This window comes from Podarcis filfolensis, assembly GCF_964270895.1.
Source record: "Podarcis filfolensis genome assembly, chromosome: 5".
Lineage (NCBI taxonomy): Eukaryota > Metazoa > Chordata > Lepidosauria > Squamata > Lacertidae > Podarcis > Podarcis filfolensis.
Window position 1 is genome coordinate 18,559,606 of NC_139608.1, and position 22,428 is coordinate 18,582,033.

Below are 22,428 nucleotides of genomic sequence, written 5' to 3' on the forward strand. Positions count from 1 at the left end.
GCGCTCTCCGCTAATGGCGACGCGGCTTCGCTTCGCAGGCTGGGTGAAGACGACTCTCAGCACCGCTCCAAAACCCCTCCGCTGCTCCGCAGCCTTTAAAAAGGCTATTTCGCAGCGTCGGGGGGGCGCAAAGGTGCCCGCCGAGTCTCCGGTTCACAGGCAACGCGCCTGTGATTTTTAGGGGTCCCCGCTTCGCCGTAGCTGACAGGACCCGAACCCACGAAGCAGATCTCTCCCGGAGCTCCGGTTGAGATCCGCCATTAAGCGCCGGCGCTAACCGGAAGTCAGTTGTGACGAATTGCTATGGGGAAGACAAAACCTGCCAATGCAGGAAAATTTCTTCCTAGTCCTTCAACGGCAACCAGTCAAAGACCACAGCAGGGCCTGCTGAACAGGAAGAAAAAGTTAAGCTGCAAAGAATAAAAGATTAAACTAAGGGAGGGTAAGCTGGGAGAATCTCCTGAGCCAACTGCCTGGCTACTCTCGGCTCCACCCCCTATATATAAATGGGACTGGCCCCACCTTCCAGCAATGAAACTTGACTACTGAGGCTGGGCGTGAATCTCCAAATAATAACACTGGGAGGAAAGCCAGTCCCTGTTTGCCATTAAGTTCCCTGGGAACTGTATCACTGCGTGGGATCCCACAAAGGGCACCCACAATGTAAAGTGTGAGTGCTCATTGTCAGTGCTCATGGGTGAAGGAGAATGTGCATTGAAGGGGCTAGAGACAACAGAACAATCTCACCCCCTCACTGTGCATGTGTACAGTTCTCTAATATGATGTTCCTCGACACATGATTTCAACATAGCCAGTGGAGTGTAGTCTTTAAGGCGCTGGATTATGACATGGGAGAGCAGGGTTCAAACCTCTGTTCATTCTTGAAAATCCTGAACTGTAATTTCTCCAAGTGCCAGTCCGGTCTACCAATTTCTTCTGCTGCAAATTGCTACTGCTGAAGGACTGGTCAGTTTCCCAAGTTTCTAGCAGTGTGAAGTTCTGTGCATTTCTACTTATCCCAAATCATTTTTTGACTTAACAAGGCTATTTGAAGTCTGAGATAAATAACAGACTCCAGTAAGCAACATCAGCACACTTTTATGTTGTTTTAAAATGTGGAATTATTACATTTGGAAATAAATGTCACACTCAGCATATTATTATAGTACTGGCCAGTGAAACATAAAGTAAAAATTGGGGAAAACATTATGGGGACCCAGAAATTGTAGCAATAAAAAATAAAATGAATGGAGATGAGAGGGAGGGGGGAATACACAAATAAAACAGAGCAATTATTCCTCACTCATAGCCAGTAAAATAGGACAGCGAAGTAAATTATTCCCAGACAATATTCAGATAATAGCTTGAAGATACACAGTGCATCTCTATTCTTGCAACTGTGAATTAAATCCCCAGGTTTTGGGCTAAATGTCTCATCATCCCTGCCCATTAGCCATGTTGCCTGGGGTTGATGGGAGTTGTAGTACAAAGCATGTGAAGAGCACCAGGCTGGGGGAGTACTCTATAAACTTTGTGGCTGTGAAATTGCCTAGTAACAATATATTAGCCACATTATGCACCTCTGAGCAAGAGTAGAATAAAACTGCAGCCAACCAACTGATTCAATCAATCAATCAATCAATCAGTCTTGTACCTCTATTCATTCTTTTCCTTGTAATCAGCAGGCATCCGAGGCTGCTAACATTAGGTTAAAGAGCTGAACTACTGGTTAAAAAAAAAGGAGAGACCCAACTGAATGATTTAATTCTGGGAGGGGGAGTTTTACCAAAAGCCAGCCATATAGACATTTTCCACCATTATTTTACTAAGGGAATTTTCTAAGAAAACTTCAATGTTAAGAACATGCTAAAATGTATGCAAATCCTGTGATTAATGCATCTGTGCATGTCACAACAACTATTTATGTATACAGTGTGGAAATTAAATATATGAACAAACTCAGTTATCTCCTGCTTGGACTGCTGCTATGTGCTCTACGTGGGGCTACCTTTGAAGGTGACCCAGAAACTACAACTAATCCAGAATGTGGCAGCTAGACTGGTGACTGGGAGCGGCCACCGAGACCATATAACACCAGTCTTGAAAGACCTACACTGGCTCCCAGTACGTTTCCAAGCACAATTCAAAGTGTTGGTGCTGACCCTTAAAGCCCTAAAAGGCCTTTAAAGGAGCATCTCCACCCCCGTCATTCTACCTGGACACTGAGGTCCAAAGCCGAGGACCTTCTGGTGGTTCCCTCACTGTGAGAAGCCAAGTTACAGGAAACCAGGCAGAGGGCCTTCTTGGTAGTGGCACCCGCCCTGTGGAACGCCCTCCCACCAGATGTCAAAGAGAACAACAACTACCAGACTTTTTTAGAAGACATCTGAAGGCAGCCCTGTTTAGGGAAGCTTTTAATGTTTGATGGACTACTGTATTTTAATATTCTGTTGGAAGAGTGGCTGGGGAAACCCAGCCAGATGGGCGGGGTATAAATAAATTATTATTATTATCATCATCATCATCATCATCATCATCATCATCATCATCATTTTGTTAATGTTAGGAAGTAAAAAAGTGAGAGCCGCAACAAAATGTTGCAGTATATCCTACCACAAAGAGGATCACTCATGTTCAGGGCCATTCATTCCCTCCTCCAGGATACTACAGGTTTAAGCAGGCAAATGCACTATTCAGTCCCCCTCTCATTTTCCAGTTTTTTTCCCCAACTGACACTAAACAACCCAAGGCTCCTTGATGCTATTAATCATGCCTTGCTCAGATTGGAATGTTTTGTGATTTTTTAATGCCTTTGTTTTTGAAATATTGTGTGCTCCTGCCTATCTCAATGTTCATGTGAACATGCGTATACATGCTTATACTTCCTTTTTGTTTCTAAGTTACCCTGTTTGGGGTCCAGTCCTGCTGCCACTTGGTAACCTGAATTTGTTGAACTAGCAATTTGTTGTTGCTAGTTTTGGGAAGAATTTGTAGTAGTATATCAATACCAAAACGTCAGAACCAAAACATCATATTCTCCACAATGACCAATTCCGACCACATAGTGGCAGTAATTCAAGGTTACTGAATTCCGGGTTGAGAATCACTAAGGGTCTGCTACCAGCTAGAGCCATGAGGAGTTTTCAGTCCAAGTAGCCAGATTCAGGTATGCACAGGCAGGGTTGAGCAGACAGCTCAATAGAGAAGTTGGGAATAGCAGGCAAGCATCAGGACCATGGACAGATCACAAGAGAATTAGAAAGGCGTATGAGCAATAGCTTCTTAGGATGGAGGTCTCATGAAAATTTTCTTAAGTTTGGGGATCTTCTTCCTCCTTCTGAAATCCCAGGGTTATATGTATTCATGGCACATTCTTTTTTTAAAAAAAAAATATAATCAAGTATTGGGGGCATATTTAGGCACGTGAATGTTTCTGCACCTGAGCATTTATACATGATCGTTACCCACTTGTATTTAAATTCATTACTAGTCCCCAGTGACATCCTTCTGGTGGCACAGTTGTGGGGTAGACACATTTAATAACCTGATTGAGGTGCATTTGGAACATTGAAAAAGATATAGTCAGAGAGATAAGTATTCTGCTTTCAAGACTGAATTATCCAAATCTTATGTCAGAATAGCTCACGTGATTGTAATATGACTTGAGAATGCTCACATATGATTCTAGATTCTTGGAAAGTTCAGAAAGGAGATCATGGTCCTCTTTGTTACAGGATTTTAAGCAGAGGCTGGGTGATTAGCTGTAAGCAGTTCTGTAGCAGTGGAGCAAGGGCTGGGCTAGGTAATCTCTGAGGTAACTTCCGCCTCTATGGTTCTATTAATATTCTTGTCAAATCAATCAACCACTCTCTCAAAGCTTAGACTGGATCAGAGATGACATCTAGTGAATATGTTTAAAGAGCAAGCGTGCAAAGATCATTTCATAGATATTGCATGGAAAAAAATTATAAACAATTTTGAGAGTTAGAAGCACTCTGCCTCCTGTTGTTCCCAACAGCCATCCATCAATCACTCCCTGTTGCCTTATAATTCACTTTACCTGACTGTGCAGAAAAGCAAAGTCCTTTCTCTCTCTGCTGTACTCCCTCTCCCAATTCTCTTTCTCCAACATTCTACTAAAAAGCACATGGTTCTATAAGAACAGATGTATGGAAATCTATCAAATGCATATATTTTAATAGATCTGAATTTGTTTTCATTATTCACAAAATGCGTGGGTGTAGCATTTTGAAAGACATCTAATCATTTACACCATGGTATCAATGCGACATCAGTTGGCTCATTTGCATGTATGTATCTAATTTAATATTGCTAGTGAAAAGTGGAAGTCAGAAAATTCTGCAATCTCTCCTCCCTCTTGAAGAAAAAACAAGAACCAACTTCATTCCACCTTCTGTGCCATTCCAAGAAAATCCTATTACTATATGCTGATCTTGTTACATTGTTGGGTCTAGAGAATATACAAGGAAATATTTTGACTGTGTGGGTATAATTGATTTTTTTTAAATAAGCCTATGCTAAACAAGGCTATAAAATACTTCCAGGAAAAATGCAAGTGATGGAGAATTATCCTTAAGTACCAACAGTGTTTACTCTCCTGATAATGTTTAGAAGGATCTAGGAGTCTTGGTTGACCACAAACTTGACATGAGCCAACAGTGTGACGCGGCAGCTAAAAAAGCCAATGCAATTCTGGGCTGCATCAATAGGAGTATAGCATCTAGATCAAGGGAAGTAATAGTGCCACTGTATTCTGCTCTGGTCAGACCTCACCTGGAGTACTGTGTCCAGTTCTGGGCACCACAGTTCAAGAAGGACACTGACAAACTGGAACGTGTCCAAAGGAGGGCAACCAAAATGGTCAAAGGCCTGGAAACGATGCCTTATGAGGAACGGCTAAGGGAGCTGGGCATGTTTAGCCTGGAGAAGAGGAGGTTAAGGGGTGATATGATAGCCATGTTCAAATATATAAAAGGATGTCACATAGAGGAGGGAGAAAGGTTGTTTTCTGCTGCTCCAGAGAAGCGGACACGGAGCAATGGATCCAAACTACAAGAAAGAAGATTCCACCTAAACATTAGGAAGAACTTCCTGACAGGAAGAGCTGTTCAACAGTGGAATTTGCTGCCAAGGAGTGTGGTGGAGTCTCCTTCTTTGGAGGTCTTTAAGCAGAGGCTTGACATCCATATGTCAGGAGTGCTCTGATGGTGTTTCCTGCTTGGCAGGGGGTTGGACTCGATGGCCCTTGTGGTCTCTTCCAACTCTATGATTCTATGATTCTAGAATGAGAGAGAATGGTTATTTTGTTTGTGACATAGCTCTGTTTGGCCAGCATTGGTTTAATTAAATGGGGGGAGGGAGTGGAATGCACAGAAGCCAATTATCCAACTGTTCCTGGACCAGCTGTAAATGCCACCCTCATCCCCCCAAAATCCTCCTTGACTGATTTTGTTCAAGCAAACAATATACATACACACAGCTTTGAACAAACTGTTGCCAAAGATCAAGGGCTGGAGTTTAACGGGGAAAGATAGAAGTTTGCCTTTTGACTGCATAAAGCTTTCTCTTTTTTTGAAGAATGAATTAATGAAGCAGAGAGAAAAATGAGCATCTGGGGGGGGGGGGTCTGTGCTAGGCCAGTTATAAAAATAATAATAATAACAGAAAAGCTTGCTTATAACGCATATGGGGGAGGCAGCAAAGGAATGACAATGAAAAGCAAGGATCTGTTTTAGAGTTGGAAGCAAGGTTCTAAACCAGATGAGGTCATCTGAAGGAGAGTGACAGCAGGAAGATGTGCCTTCCCCCTCTTACCACAGCACAGTGGTCCGTCCCCCCCAATGCTTTTCTGTGTTTTTCTATTGCTGTTTTCCTGATTTTATGTTGTGTTTTTGTTTAAACAGTTTAATGATATCACTTCTGTTTGTTTTTGCTTAGAGATATTTTGGAGTGTTAAGAGGTATATCAAGGCTTTTCAACAAATAAATATTTTGAGCAGACAATTTCATTGCAGAATTTGGAGAAGTGTGAAACCCAGGCAATAACTGCAGTCTGATCCGCATGCTAGTCTGGGAGCTGCCAATGAGGTCAGTACATATTAGAGTCTGCAAAGAGCGAATTCCTCAAGCATCTCTATGGACTCTGCAACAGCTCTCCCTCTCCCCCTCTCTCTTTCTCTCTCAGCTTTTGCCTTGGCTAGATCTGTGGCTCTGGGGTTTATTTTTAAACACAGATAACCACAGATTTCTTTAGTGCCATTTGTGAATGCAGCAGAGCTGTCGCTGGTTTGCGCATGAAGGGTTTTAAGTTTTTCGGGGTCAAAATGTACTTGTCTTTCTTCACATGAGTAGCCCAATTTAGCTTCCCTATGACTATTTATATGAGCAAATTGAACATGCTGTGTTTCCCCTGGATGTTCCAGCTTGCAGATTAGCAAGGGCACCAGTCTCTGTGTAAGGCAGAACAGAATCGCCACTCAGGCTGACCCAGCTGCGTTTCTAAGCCTAAATGAGCACAGAAGCAAAAGAGGTTGGTAATGAACTGCATGGGCATTAACCAGAGGGCATACCAAAACCCCTATTTCTTAATTGAGACCGTTGCATTTTCACAGCTGTCAAGAGAAAAGAAGTGGGAAAACTACAGTGACTGCGCGCTGTGACTTCAGAGGCATTTTATGAGGAAAACTGTAATAATTTGCACACAAAATTTATATTAGCAAATGGATGCCATTATGACGAAGGCAAGTATTGTGCAAGGGCTTATTGAATGCAAGGATCTTGAGAGGATGCTATGCTTCTCTAGGTTTTCTTTGGACTTCTCTGCTGGAGGGATGTCTGTCAGTGAGGATGAAGGATAGGTGAATCAGTCTATTTTCAATCCATGATCCACTTTCACACATGTTCACCCATAAATTTGTTTTGTCCTGATTCCGCATGTGTGTGTGTTTAACAAGTGTTTTTAAATATGCGTTGTTGTTTTCTGTGTACTTTGAAGCATATTTTCCCCCTCAAAATATTCATTTCTCAAAAGAAGCATTTAAAATTACTTTTGATACCCACATTGGAACATTGGGAAGTGTCACAGTTGGTGGATACCAAAGTTTTGATCTGCATGTTAGTCTGGGAGGTGTGGATCAAGAAAGCTCCTTTCACCATATGCAAAGACTGAATTCAATCACCTCTAGTGAGAATGAGGCCAACCAATGCTAACAAGGATTTGGCCTTCATCATCATCACCACACACACACACACACACACACACACAAATGGGAAGCATCCAGTGGAAAGGAGAACCAATCTCAAGAAGCAGAAGGAAGATTTAATTTTTAAAATGCACTGCCCTTTCCTCAGCATCTTGAAGTTGGTATTCCTTTCTTGCCCTTACCATCACAGTGGCACAAAGTATAGAGTTCTGCTTCCCCTCGCCCAAGCATTAAATGAGAGAAAGATGCATTCTGGGCTATTAGGAATCGGAGCTGCTCTCAGTATTTTCAATGGTCCAATGTAAGTGTTGCTGGTTCATATAGATGAGGCTCATCCCCACTTCTCCTATTGTTGTATCTGGAGGGCGACACTTGTAGGTACCATTTGGTCAGGGTTAAAGCTCATCCCAGCCCCTTCTGACCCTATGCATTCTCTAATTTCCACAATTCCTTCCTAGAGTTCTGTTTCTTGATCCTACTGGAGTCTGGCATCTGACGAAAAGCTGGAAATTGGTTTTTATATATAGATAGGTTTTGATTTTCATAAAATAATGAAAAGACAGTCCTTTTCCTCCCCTACCTGCGGCTATCTCTTTGTATGCCATTCAAAAGTCATTGTTAACCATTCACCTAGGCAAACATCTACAATGTTACAGCTGATACAAGAAGACGGGCGATGCAAAATTACAATATTAGCATATAAGTCACCCCATGTATAATTTATAGCAGCTGTCATTTAAACTCCCCCTCCTTCCCTCCCTCCATATTGTGCTCTAGATACAGTGTTCAATTTCAACTCATCTTTTCATCTTTTCTCACTCTAGGTTGTGAAGGTCAAACTGAATGCAGGATTTCCTTCTACAACCAGAATCCAAGGTCAGCTTTTGAATTTGATGATCAAAACGTCCCACAGGACTAAGGGGCAAAAGCTGACAATCAGTTTCCAAGCTCAAACAACTACTGGCTAATTGCTGAGCGAGTTTTTCTTCTGCAGATGGAGCTGAAACCTTTTACTTTGTTATGAATGTAATAATATAATTCACCATGTTTTTCATCATCTGCATGGCAAAGGATAATCTGCCATGCATTAGGCCAGACCTGTGTGTAATCCACACTAAGTAAATATATAAATCTAAACAAAGTTGATCCAAATCCTCTACCAAGGGCAGCTGCATGCTGTGGCAGGTATATGTTGTGCAAATTGTGCAAATTTGAATTTTTTATCTAATTTTGCATAGTTTGTTCTTTAACGTTGGGGTTTTTTTGCTAGTCATGGGATGGCAATGACATTGAAATCCCATTCATCTGTCATTTATGGAATGTGAAATTGCAACAGGAATTATCACATCCATTAAGTCTAGAAACTTCTTCTTCTTCTTCTTCTTCTTCTTCTTAAGCAAAAGCACGGATGTTCAGGAAAGTGAATTTTGTGCCCACTACCAACTCTGCAAACACACACACACACCCGCCGCCCCACCTTGCACCAATGCTGCAGAATCCTGATTTACACAAAACCCTGCAACAGTCTGAGAACAAGTCAGGATGTTCTCAGGCAGTATGATTTGAAGTTGGGATTGCTTTTCAGAAATGACATCTGCCTTTATCTGACTGCCTTTGCCCTGAGCAGAGACAAATTCTACTAGTTGGGCCAGGAACTTACTGCAACAAACCTTTGTTTAGATAAAGTGTTAGATATCCTCCCAAATGTTCACTTCAACCACTTATCATGTTTGTGTTTTTGTTGTTGTTTTTAGGTTTTTTTAAATATATATATATATATAAAGCACCATTCCTTCAAATGTGTACTCAGTGCATAGCTGGCAAAGCATGAGATGTAGAGGGTTAACGTACCTCTGACATTTTAAATGTTCTCTACAATTGCCACTTTTTAAGTTGAAGTCTATGGCTATAGACACATGCACAGAACCTATGAAATGGAGGAGACAAAGACCTAAGACAGCCCCTCATCCACCAGCCCCCTGACATAAAGCATTTTCTGCTGGGAAGGCCCACAATCCCTCCTGCCTTAGGGAACTTCCTTGCCCAAATTATATTTTGATTTGGCTAATTATACTTATTTGGTTTCACCACAGTTATGGTTTCTTGAGTCTTCTTTAAGGGTGTGCTAGCAATCCCCTGTTTAGGGGGAAGGAGAAACTAGCATTGCATGGAGCAGATCCTGAACATGCTAGATTTTATTTGCAAAGGCAGCTGATATGTTTACTTTTTTTTTTTTTACAGGAGAGAACATCTTTAAAAAGGTGGAACCTGGATTGTGTGTGAATTAGTCCTAAAAAGACACTATGTTGCATGTATATCAACTAATAGGGAAATCACTGTTCCCATCAGAGACATCAAACCATCCATACAGTCATGTATACGGAAGATATTTGAACAGACTTTGATATCTGCCTTTCACCTTGGATGTACCAGTTCTAATAGATATTCATTCGATTTCCTAAGAAGTGGACAGGTCTACGTGATATTCAGACCCTTTGTGGCCCCAAAATTCTGTGACAACAACAAGCAAATTAAATTCAACGGAAAGAATTTTACACAAATTGGTTCATGGACGGAGCACAGCTAGATGAATGGAGAAAAGGATCACTATAAACTGTAATCAGTCTCTGTCAGTGAGCTGGCCCAGAATAATGTTGCTTTCACTAATCTCATTTCCTGTCTTTTTCTCCTTGCTTTTAAGAAACTTATCTTCACTAGGATAATATAGGCAAGGTTCCCAAAGGAATTTCTTTCCCATTCCTTTTAAACCACATAGCGTATAACTTAGTTTTTCTAAGGGAGGGGGGGAATGTAACTGAAAGGGAAAGGATTGGAAGAGAAAGATATGATATGAAGATGATAAGAGGGGGAGATAATTCGCACCAGAGGCAATTGCATTCAAGGATGTTCCATAGCTCAGCGGTACAGTTCATGCATTGCCTGCATAAGGAGATGTACACAGTTCCTGCCATGCCCAGTTCAAAAGATCTCAGGTCACAGGGCTGGGAAAAGCTGCTAATCAGGATAAAGATTATCAGGCTAGAAGGAGCAATGATCTCATTCAGTACAAGGCAGCAATAGCCAAGGTGGTAGCAAACTGATGTTGTGGACTACACCTCCCATCATCCCTGACCATTGGCTATGTTGGCTGTGTTACCTATGAAGAGTACCACACTGGATACTTATAAGGGAACTTTATATGTGCAAAACTCCCTCTTGCCTACTTTACTGCATTTTCTGCACATAACATTTTATAATGTGTGTCTCTCTACAGTGGTACCTTGGGTTAAGTACTTAATTCGTTCCGGAGGTCCGTTCTTAACCTGAAACTGTTCTTAACCTGAAGCACCACTTTAGCTAATGGGGCCTCCTGCTGCTGCTGCCGCGCCGCCGGAGCACGATTTCTGTTCTCATCTTGAAGCAAAGTTCTTAACTCAAGGTACTATTTCTTGGTTAGCAGAGTCTGTAACCTGAGGCGTATGTAAACTGAAGCATGTGTAATCCGAGGTACCACTGTATATATAAACCATTGGTTTTTGGCTTGTGCATTAGTCATGGGAAAAGTGGGGGGGGGGAGAGATAGAGGGGCCTAGAACTCTTAGGCATATTCCTGGACTCTTCCCTGAATTTTCAGGTTTTAAAAAAGAGAGAAAGTTTCTAACCCTTTGGCTTTTGGAGATATAAGTATGCAAGCTGTATTCTCTATCCAATTGCCCGTTGAGACTCTAATCCTAAACGCACTTACTAGGTTAGGGAGGCAGTTAGTCCAGTTCCACATAGTGGGGCTTACTTTCAAGTAAAAAAGGCTGTAGTCCCAAATCCAATTACTGAGCATAAAGGGACTTACCTTGGAGTAATCCTGCATAGCATCACACTGCATGGGAAGCAAAACAGTTCCTGCCACCTAGTCTTCTACCCAGTAACTGGAATGATGGATAAGCATTAAGTGCGTGTCTCTTCTCTGTGCGTATTTCCTTTTTTTGAACACTATAAAATTAACATTTGTTTTATGAATATTAAATACATTTCAAGTATAAGTAAATAATGCTATTAGGCTACCAACTGCTCTATAATACGATCTGACTGCTCTGTAATAATTTTCTGCCCACCCACATACACACATTCCCAGTGTGCCTTGGATACCCTCGCCAAAAGAATGCTAACTATGATATAGCATCATAGTTAATAGAGTTAATAGATTTAATAAGCCTGGGAAGTTCCAGGGATATCCTAAGCTATAGCTCCATGGTAGAGCATCTGCTTTGCACGCAGAAGGTGTGAGGTTGAATCCCCAGCATCTCCAGGTAGGACGGGGAGAGTCCCCTGCCTGAAATCTTGGAGAGCTGCTACAAGGCATTCTCAGTCTAAGGCAGTTTCCAATGAATCTGGGATGCTGATGCACTGTATGTGTACAGTGGTACCTCGGGTTTCATATGCTTCAGGTTACATACTCCGCTAACCCAGAAATAGTGCTTCAGGTTAAGAACTTTGCTTCAAGATGAGAACAGAAATCGTGCTCCGGCGGCACGGCAGCAGCAGGAGGCCCCATTAGCTAAAGTGGTGCTTCGGGTTAAGAACAGTTTCAGGTTAAGTACAGACCTCTGGAACGAATTAAGTACTTAACCCGAGGTACCACTGTATTTGTTGGCATCATGTGAGAAAAGCAGCAAGGCAATTCTTATGTCAGGTCAGCCTAAGTTGAGATACATCGAACTAGATGCAGCCACATATATCTAACACCACATAATAGGGACTTGGAGGAAAAAACAAAACCTGCAAGCTGGCTTCAGCAATGAGGACGGTGGTCTCAAATCTTCTTTTCAGATCCATATAAATCTAGGGCATGACTTCAAAGCCCTGTTTTCTAATACAGGGTTGACAAGTACAGTGTTACTTCGGGTTACATACACTTCAGGTTACATACGCTTCAGGTTACAGACTCCACTAACCCAGAAATAGTACCTCGGGTTAAGAACTTTGCTTCAGGATGAGAACAGAAATCGTGCTCCGGTGGCACAGTGGCAGCGGGAGGCCCCTTTAGCTAAAGTGGTGCTTCAGGTTAAGAACAGTTTCAGGTTAAGAACGGACCTCCAGAACGAATTAAGTTCTTAACCCAAGGTACCACTGTATCCTGTAAAAGGGACTGTCTCTGGCTTATAACGTATCACCAATGAACTTCCTCTGAAAAAAGAACAAGAGAAGATTTGGCAAGGAACTGGCAGGCTGTGTGGGCTTTGTTTGGCTTGTCCCAGGTTTGTCTTACATTGTAAAAGTAAGATATTGCATTTTATCAATGGCAGGAGGCCAGACTCAAGTTCCTTTTCAATTGTGGCACTCATGTATAGTTCCCATTCATTTCACTCAGTTTGCATATGAAAACTTCCCAGTGGATTATGCCCATGGTAGGCTTTTGTGCAATGCAGGAATGTCCCACACTTTGCAAAATCAGCAGAGGCTAGCAAAAGTGCAGAGCAGGGATGAAAGCAAAGGCCTCCTTCGTTCTCGTTGAGGCTCTGACACTGAAACCATACAAAATTCATTTGGCCTTGGTTTTCATTACACATTCAGACCAAGTTTGTAAAAAGGATTGCTGTGGTTCATGAATCTTTCAAGCAAACTTGTTCTGATCTATGCTTTTGCATAGCAGTCATGCAAAATTCATCACCTTCTAAGGGTTCTTGACACAAAAGTAGGTGGCATTAGGTGTTTTTTGCACGGATTTGGCTTTCAGAATTTTCTGTAAGGGTCATAACCGAAATTCAAAGCAGAACCCACAAGGAGCAATGCCAATGCTGAAAAATACATTAAATAATATTCCCCATTTTAGAACTCGTGTCTTTGAGGATTCAAATTGTATGAATGGCTAATGATTCTTCAATCTCTCTAATGCATATATTCTTTCCTCGCTTCTGCTTAGTATCTGCCCAGTAATATTGAATGGGGTAGGTTGGGGTTGAATCTATCTATCTAAAGCACGAGTGATGGAACTTTTCCAGCCAGCCTAAAAGCTAAAGGTGTTGATCAGATGTGAGGATGCATGGCTTCAGTCAGGTCCACAGACAATCCATTTAAATCAACTGTGCTCAGAGGCAGTAATTCAGTCTGTCATCGGATGTCCCAACCGCCCTCCCTGCATGTTTGGCCCTACCTGAAGATGAGCAGGCAGTGCATGTTCATGACTTGCTATTCTTTTCAGTAGCCTTTCAGCTAAATGCTTGACTAGTGTAAGGTTGTGTTAGTTACTTTGTGGAACAGAGATGGGCAAGTGATCTGGCTGTCAACATCCTGTTTCCTGCTATTGAACCAATTAATCACTGTATTCGACACCAGGGAGGAATTTGCCTGCAAACCAATTAGGCTGGGCTGGGTGTTTTGCCTACCTCATAGCAACCATCACAACTTGTTGGAGGGGAGGCATTGGGTTGGATCCTTAGTCTAAACAAGGGGAGGATGAGTCTTAACCCTCTCTCAGGATCAAGTATCAGGTTATCCCAGTAAAGAAGTCCAGGAGGAAAGTTTTTGTCCAAATGGGGCTAAAGGGCCACAGAATTCCTAATGGCGTCCCAGGAGGATCGCTTTATTTGATGTGCATTAAGGTGCGAACCTTGGGACACGGGTGGCGCTGTGGGTTAAACCACAGAGCCTAGGACTTGTCGATCAGAAGGTTGGCTGCTTGAATCCCCGCGATGGAGTGAGCTCCCGTTGCTTGATCCCTGCTCCTGCCAACCTAGCAGTTTGAAAGCACGTCAAAATGCAAGTAGATAAATAGGTACCGCTCCGGTGGGAAGGTAAACGGCGTTTCCGTGCGCTGCTTTGGTTCACCAGAAGCGGCTTAGTCATGCTGGCCACATGACCCGGAAGCTGTACATTGGCTCCCTCAGCCAATAGAGTGAGATGAGCGCCGCAACCCCAGAGTCGGCCACGACTGGACCTAATGGTCAGGGGTCCCTTTACCTTTAAGGTGCGAACCTTAACCCAAGATCAACCCTAATGTGTTAATCAACCAGCACTCAGGCTCATCGATTCAGGATACACACCCAATGCCTAAGCCAAAACTTACTTACATCTGTAATCCATAAAGTTGTGGCCATTTCAATCCCAAGACATTGTCAAGACATTTCTTCTGTTTACTGAGCCCTGACCCAGGAGGCTCTGAGCTCACTGTGCACAGGCCCACAAACAAAACAGGGCACAGGCTTTTGTTCAATACTGAACCCAAAGATGGAACATCTGTCTAGGAGCATTCAGAAACTTAATTTGGTAAAAAGTGTATTTGGTCATACTGACCAAGAGCACAGGGTACTTGCAGAAGAATATTTGGATTTCTTTGCAGGGCTGAGTTGCTTATCATGCAAATATATCCAGAAGAGCTGTGGGGAGCCTTTGGGCCACCAGAAGTTGCTGAACTACAATTCCCATCAGCTCCAGTGAGCATGGAGATGATAAAAGTTCTAGTTCCACAGCATCTGGAAGGGGTGCAAGTACCCCACATCTGATCTGTATAAATAATGTGCTTCTTCCAGCCATCCACTCCAGCAGAAAAATGCTGTTTGCTCTTTGTGATAAATATAAGATGGTCCAATGCTTTAAATTATGTGAGAACAATTGAATATTATATCTACTAATTAAAGTTCTGGTTTTCGTTATTACTGTTCTCTGTATTACTGGTTCCATTACATGTGGGGATCTCACATATATTTTTTCAGTTGAAATAAATAACTTTTTTCAGCCTTCCTATTTGTTATTTATGTTACAGTCATTAATTTGATGATTAGGGTGGGGGGTGTTTAAGTGATGTATCCTGCTAAATTAATCTCAGTGCAGGCTCATTGAAATAAATTGACAACTGAAAATCCATGGAGTCCAATGGATGTACTTTATGTTCAACTTAACTGAAAACAACACGTTTATTATTTAGTAAGGTGAAGCTTAACGCTATTCTGTTAAAGTACATCAACACAAGTTAAGATTTCAGGGCCCGCTTGGAATGGTGGGAATTCGATGAGCTCAAAGAATATCTCTGAAATAAATAAATAAGCTTTTGTAAGTTTTCAAGGTGATCAAAGATTGTTAAAGGTATTTTCAAAATATATTAATTTCCCAGTGTAGTACAGCCAACTGCAGCATTTGTCCTTTCATCAATGAAGATTGATGCCAATATAATGTGGTTCTCTAAATATATGTCACTTGCTAATGACAAAGACTGACAAATTACAGTTGCTTCTAATTGTTTAAATGAGAACTTGCTTCAGTAAGGGGGGAAGGAAGTATCTTCTTCACTTCATCCAGAAGTCTCACTAATCCCAGGGTTATTCATCATGGTGAAGTAATACCAAATCTTAACTTTGGAATCAAGTACATGTTTGTGCAATTTCTGTGGAACTTTAAAAAGTGTGGATTCAGTTTTGTTCAATGCAGGGGTAAGATATTTTTCCCCAGTCTTCTCTTTTACTGTTCTGACAATTTATTCCACTATACCATCTGCCTGAAGGTATGGTGGAATAAATACCTTCTACAGTTCTATGATTCATTGCAGAATTAAAGCATGTGCAATCTACCACTATTTTCGGTCCACCCGGTCCAGCAGCAGCAGCAGCAGCAGCAGCAGCAGCAGCAGCAGCAGCACATTCTGGTGCAAAAGCACCACTAAGAGTAGCTTGCAACATCTGAAATTGCAATTGCATAACAACAACAATATGAAACAATCAGCCAAGGGGACAGGATCAGCAGTTCAAACCAAGCATAAAAATATGATCCACCAGTTGCCACAAAGAACCCAACTGAGCACCTGTAAACCCTTGTATGTCCAGAGGTCAGGAAAAGGGTCACAATGTGGCCCATCCCCTCTCCCCAACAGATGTTCATTTCTGCACAGAAGGACTCCTGAACAGAACCATGATCTCATCAATATAACTGAAATTACCATCATGCTCTTGCTTGCTTGCTTAGGAATACACCTTCTATCTCCCACTGTCATCTAAAGGCCACTTATTTCCATTATTTTATTTTCTCTAGCCATATTTTTTAAAAACCTATGATGGGAAGCAGGAGGGAATTGGCCAGGTGGACAGCAGCTGTTCACAAAAAAAATGGGATTCCACTTGAAATGGGAGTTTTCAATAGCAGCCAGTGTTGGTGTAATGTGAACAATGGGTTAAATTGCACAGTGCTTGGTCCATGAATGTTCAGAGATAAGAAAGCAGGTATACTGGGTTACAGAGTCATACAGAGCAGAGGTCAAGTGTATGACTTCCTGATTAATTCACACTCCTATTGGTTCAGGAATGTAGAATGAATAGTCTGTAGAGCATTGCTTTAATTACGTCTAGTCCTGTTTTGTGTTTGTGTCCTGTCCTGTTTTTCTGCCTCTGAATCTGTGAGAGTCAGGGGAAAAGGCTGTGGGTTTTACAGCAGCATTAGCTAGCGTGGTGATAGTGTTAGTAGATCTGTACATATGTATCTTTACTCCAAAGACCAGAAGAACAGTATATAGTAAATTAGCTTTGTCTTGCTTCTGGAGACACACTGCTGCTTTGAACTGTGTGGGAGAGGAGTTTTCCCCTTAACTATGGAAGAAGCTGTTCTGCTGGGAGCAGGAAATCTCTGAAGACTCTGCTGGGCCTCTGCATTCTTCTGAGACATCACACTTTCTGATTTGTGATGAACTACCAGCTGACTTCCACAAGACACCAACAGTCAACCCACCATGACAAAAAGAAGCCCATATAGCAAAGGTGGGGAACTTTTCGTAGCCTGAGGGCAGAATTCCCTAGTAGGCAGCCTTCCAGGGGCTGAATGCTGGAGACAAGTGGAGAAGGAGGGTAAAAGTGGGCAGGGCCCAAGCCAAAAGTAGGACAAGCAACGTATGTGATTCTTACCTTTGCACAGTAAGCTATATTCCAGCTATGCCAAAGTCAGATGTTTCTGCACATAAACCTCACCACCCAGGCAAGCAAGAGGCATTATCACAATTCAAGAACACATTCCAGCTAGGCCCAAGCAGCTGAAGAGCATATGAAGCAGGGGCAAGGAGGGTTGTGGCCTGGGGAAAGTCCTAAGGGCCAGGTAAAGAGACCTGGGGGCCACATTTGGCCACAGGCCTGAGGACACCCATTCCTCCTGCATAGTTCTGTATATGACTCTTCTTCCTCGGAGGTTTTTAGGCAGAGGTTGGATGGCCATCTGTCAGGGATGCTTTAGCTGAGATTCCTGCATTGCAGGGAGTTGAACTAGATAACCCTTGGCGTGACTTCCAATTCGATGATTCTATTATTCCCCAAATTAGGGAAGCTACTTCCTGTGGCCACCTTGGCTCGTTGCAAAGTGAATCACTAGAACCAAATCAAATGAATAATAATGTAGTACGGGATTTTTCTTCTTCTTCTCCAGAGCACAATATAGCTGAGTTTCCGGAGTAATCCTACAATGATTTATCTGTTGTTCACACCCTCGTGGGACTGCAACAGAAAGAAATGCCACAGGTAAATATAATGTCTACGAATTCTAAAGGGTATCTTCTCTACAGAGAGGAGAGACTGAAAATTTAGGAATATCTCATCCATTCAGAAGGTCATCTAAAAGTCTGTGCATGGATGTAATGATACAAAGATGAAGCAGAACTGCCATCTTGTGATTGAAAGCTGCAATAAAATCTGTACAATTTGGAGTATAGAGACACAGAAGGTGTTTTTTTCCCCCTTCCTCCTCTCTATGTTTAAAATTCCTTTTTAAACATTCAAAGCACAGTTTGTTCAACTGTGAATAAAAGCTGAAGGAAATGTGGTCTGTATGATGTACAATGTTACCACTCTGCTCCTTGGTCAAGGCATATCTTCACTGTGATGTCCAAGGTGAAAGATCCAAACATCCACTTCAGTGGTGATCAAAACACAACAGCAAATGCAAGATGTAGCATTTTGCTGCCTTTAAATCAGGGGTAGGGCACCCAAGGACTGCTACTCCTTCTGGGCAAGCTCCCAGGAGCCACATGTCGATGGTGGATGAGGCAAAGGGGAATGAGGCAATGAATGAAAACCTGCCTTGTAGGAATGATCGCTGGGTGCGGAGCACACTCCCCGTCTGCGGGCAGCCTCAGCTGTCTGCATGCATGACCCCCTCACAAATAAAGCCACAGCTGTCTGAACCTCTTGCCCTCTGTCTAACCTTTTGCGGTCTCAGTAGTCTGCGGTGTCCTGTCTGTGATCTTTGTCTCTGAGACCTTTGTCTCCTTCGTCATACACTGTGCAAGGGGAAAATGAGGCGGGGGAAACAGGTGCCAAAATAACTTTGTACCATCCCACGATCTTGGGACTGGAAGATGTGTAAAGGTCACAGGCCGAAATGTATCTGCCTGGGTTTGCATATTGTGTCAATAAAAAGGAGCCTCCACAGAGCTGGCCGGCAGCTTGCTTGCAGCTCACCTGTGCGCAGCTCACCTGCATTATCAACTCCTGCCTCATGTCCTTCACTTCACTGCCTTGTATGGGAGGCTGGTTTCTACACCAGGAAGAAACATGGGCTGTGGAAAGAAGGGTGGCCTAGGGAGAATCCCAAAGGCCCGATAGACAGACATGGAAAGCTGCATTTGGCCCCTGGAACTGAGATTTTCCACCTTTGTCATAAATAGCATATTAAAATCAGCACTCACCCTGGCTGGTGGTTTTCATTTGTTTATTTATTACAGTTAAATCATGCTTTTCTTTCATCATGGAACTCAAGGTGGCATACACTGGATTGGCAGTGGGGTTTCCCACCCAGACAATGCCCAGTCTAGGACCTGCTTAGCTTCACCAAGGTGCTTGGCTTAAATGCCTTCAAACTATGCACTGGGACACAGCAAACCACAATTCTCCAAAAGGTTATCAGTACCAGATTTTTAAAAAAAAAATCTGAAGAAGGGTTTCATTTGCAGAAATAACAACGTGGACTTCCAGCTTCCAGTCCTGCCAATTCATTGGTCATAAATCTAAGAAGGTTGGCATGCAATAGGGTTGCCATATTTTGAAGAGCAAAAAAAAGAGGACACATTTGCCGACTTCTACTTTTAACTATGGATCGCTATGACGACTCTACCCATGAAAGAAAGGATGTGCCCTGGAAAAAGAGGACATATGGCAACCCATGTAAACCTAAGCTGCCATATGTCCTCTGAATGGTGGACTGAATCAGCTGAGTGTATGTATAACCAGAAGCATTCATCCAGCCAGCATTTTGTTCTGCTTAATTAGAGGAACTATTACCGTATGATAAATACTTTTTAGAGCAGTGGTTTGAATCAGTGTCCCATAGGCTAGAAATGACCCATGAGTACTCACTCTCTCCATCGTCAGTTCACAGTGTTTCTGTGCTATCTGGTGAGCCCCTTTCCTAACCTCACAGCACCGAAGCCAGCAAAAGTGTTGGAAAATGCCCATGGAGAAAGAAATTGCTCTCTCTGTATGAGAGAGAGTTGGGGTGAATGAGGTTTGTGTGTATGGATGATGTTTTTATGTGCAGATGGTAGGTGTGTAAGAGAGAGATAATGAGGTCTGTAGGCTTTGTCCCTGCCCCTTTATTATCCCTGTCCATCCCTGGTGTGCTCACACACACCATGCAACATAGGAGCCAAATCCTTGGGGCTGAGCTCCCTTCAGCCCCCCCCCAATAAAATATTTGAGGGAGCCAGCCCCCCACCCAAGTTGAAGGGAATTCCCATTCAGATGATGTGCGCTCACCATATCATTTCATCAATTATTCGGGGCAGGCTTAGCTGAGCCCCCCAATATTTTATTCAAATTGGCACCTCTGCCACGCAATCATTTTCTTTTGAGGGAATGCAGGTCTCAAGGGTGAAAAATAATGTCTTTCACCCATACCTTGGAAGATTATTGCATCCTTGTTTAAGTATGTTCTGCATAGAGAACATTAAAACCACACAAAACATCTGCTGTAGGCAAAGTAGATGCTAAAATCAAAACCATCATATGAAATGGTCCCAAGACACATGGCATTTAAAGGAATTTTGTGTGTGTGTGTGTGTGTGTGTGTGTGTGTGTGTGGACAAAGTGTGCAGCTGGTGAACAACATTCATTCATAGAAAACCTGAAAAGATAAGAAGCAGCACTATCTGGATGGAGTTGTTTGAGATAACAAATGGGATTGTCAATCTACCACTTGAACTTTTTTTTGTAATGACTATATATATATGTATTGCAGGGTTGCTTGACATAAATGGGCTGCAGTCCAGAAGTATTTCTTATCATTTGGCAGCGGGGAGGGTGGGGGTGGGGGAGAAACACTGACATTGAAGTCGTTGTCAGCAGAGGTCATTTCTTCATACAGCAGCTTCACATTTCAGACTCGCCTCTTTTGTTTCTCAAGTCCTGCCTCTTAAATCCACAGTAAGGAGAGAAAATAAGGATTTCTCCTCAACACTGACACCACAGTGTATTGCCACCAGCTAATAAGGGGCCCTGTCTGCACTTAAATGCACTGTTTGCATTTAAGGCTGTGTCAGATTCCCTCAAAGAATCCTGGGAGCTGTAGTTTGTTATAGGCGGTGAGACCTCTTCCCCTCAAAGAGCTACAGTTCCCAGAGTTCCCTGTGACGAGGGACTGATTGTTAAAAACCTCTCTGAGAACGGTAGCTCTGTGAGGGGTTTCAAATTGTGAGGGATGCCTCCTGACTACAGTAGACTCCCTCCACTTCAGAAGTTCACACACAGACAGACACACACACACACACACACACACACACACTGCAGAGACAAAGACAGAGGCATCAGTGTGGGTGAGGAGCATTAGCTTGCTCATTTCTGCTTACATGCTGGTTTTACACATGATCTCAGAAGCAGGCCACCACCAACTGTGTACTGTTATGCTGCTGACTGACTATGTGTCATTCGTTTGTTGCACAATAAGCTAGAATGGGCTACTGACAGGTAATAATGGTTAGGAGCTTTCTGTCCAATGAAATACCTGTTGGAAATATATTCTTCAGATATGCCCAGTGCACTAGCCCAGTGTATCAACGCTTCAGAAAAAAGCTGTCTTTTGTTGTTGTTGCCTATGCTGATGTTTCTTTCTGAAATATGTTCGAATGTATGTGTGTTGCCTATTGAATTCATTGTTAATGATTTTGTGTGTGTGTGTGTGTTTGTGTGTGTGTGAGAGAGAGAGGGGGGGTGCTGTGTTGTGAGCTAACCTGTAAATACCTAGCATTAAGCACACAAAATTCCTTACTAACCTAGTCTGAGGATGCTTGTGGAATTAGATTTCATGGATTCTGATAATGTGAAGAATGCAACAGAATTTTCTGTTGGCTTTTAATTTTCACACATATTCCGATGCAGGTCTTTCCTTTTTTTTTTGGCGGGGGGGGGGGGGCAAAACTAAAATATATTTGTGCCTTTCTTTTGATTCACCCATCCATAATCTAGGTTTGATGAATGCCAGCCACAGATTAGGCCATCAACTTGAAATACATCTTATTATTAACTGAAGACTGAGCGTTGCAAGGTAAAAAGAATGATAATGGGGCAGAGCCATCGCTCAGTGGTGGAACAACTGCTTTGCATGCATATGCTTCAGGTTCAGGCTCCAGGTTGGGTTGAAAGAAACTCCTGCAAGAAACCCTGGAGAGCTGCTGCCAGCCTGTGCAGACAGTCCTGAGGTATATGGACTAAAGGTCTTACTCATTTTAGGGCATCTCCCAATGGTCCTATGTGTACAGATTAAAATATTAATGGGGAAGGACCTTGCATGCAGAAGGTCCCAGGTTCAGTCCCTGGCATCTTCACATAGAGCTGGAAATGCATTTAGTCTGAAACCCTAAAGAGTCACCATTAACATGGACCAATGGATCTGACTCTGTGACTCCAGGAAATGCAGTTTCCTATGATCCTAATGATAAACCAATATTGCATATTCTTATTACGAGCCATTTTTTTGTGAATTTCATCAGCATCACATGTGTGTGTGAGTGTGTGTGTGTGTGTGTGTGTGTTCCTCCTCTTGACTAGCTGGCACCTGACAGCTATATTCACAACTTCCATAATGAATTAAACATTTGAACAGCAGCAGACACTCTGAAGTTGTTACAGTAGCATGGAGTGGCACAGCATAGATTAAGCTGTACCTGCGGCTCCAGCAATTAGCCATTTCCCCCCCATCAATCAGTCATTAGAAACCCTTTATATTTCCTCTTAGACATAAATTTTAAAAAAGGA

At 42.6% G+C, this 22,428-nt stretch overlaps 1 long non-coding RNA gene across 1 annotated transcript; it reads left to right on the top strand.

Moving 5' to 3' along the window:
- The first annotated feature begins 6,421 nt into the window (after positions 1 to 6,421).
- Positions 6,422 to 9,880, top strand: LOC310762500. Its single transcript, XR_014548033.1, has 4 exons — positions 6,422 to 6,549; positions 6,632 to 6,760; positions 8,047 to 8,098; positions 9,572 to 9,880. It is a non-coding gene; the product is annotated as an uncharacterized lncRNA (long non-coding RNA).
- Positions 9,881 to 22,428: the final 12,548 nt, after the last annotated feature.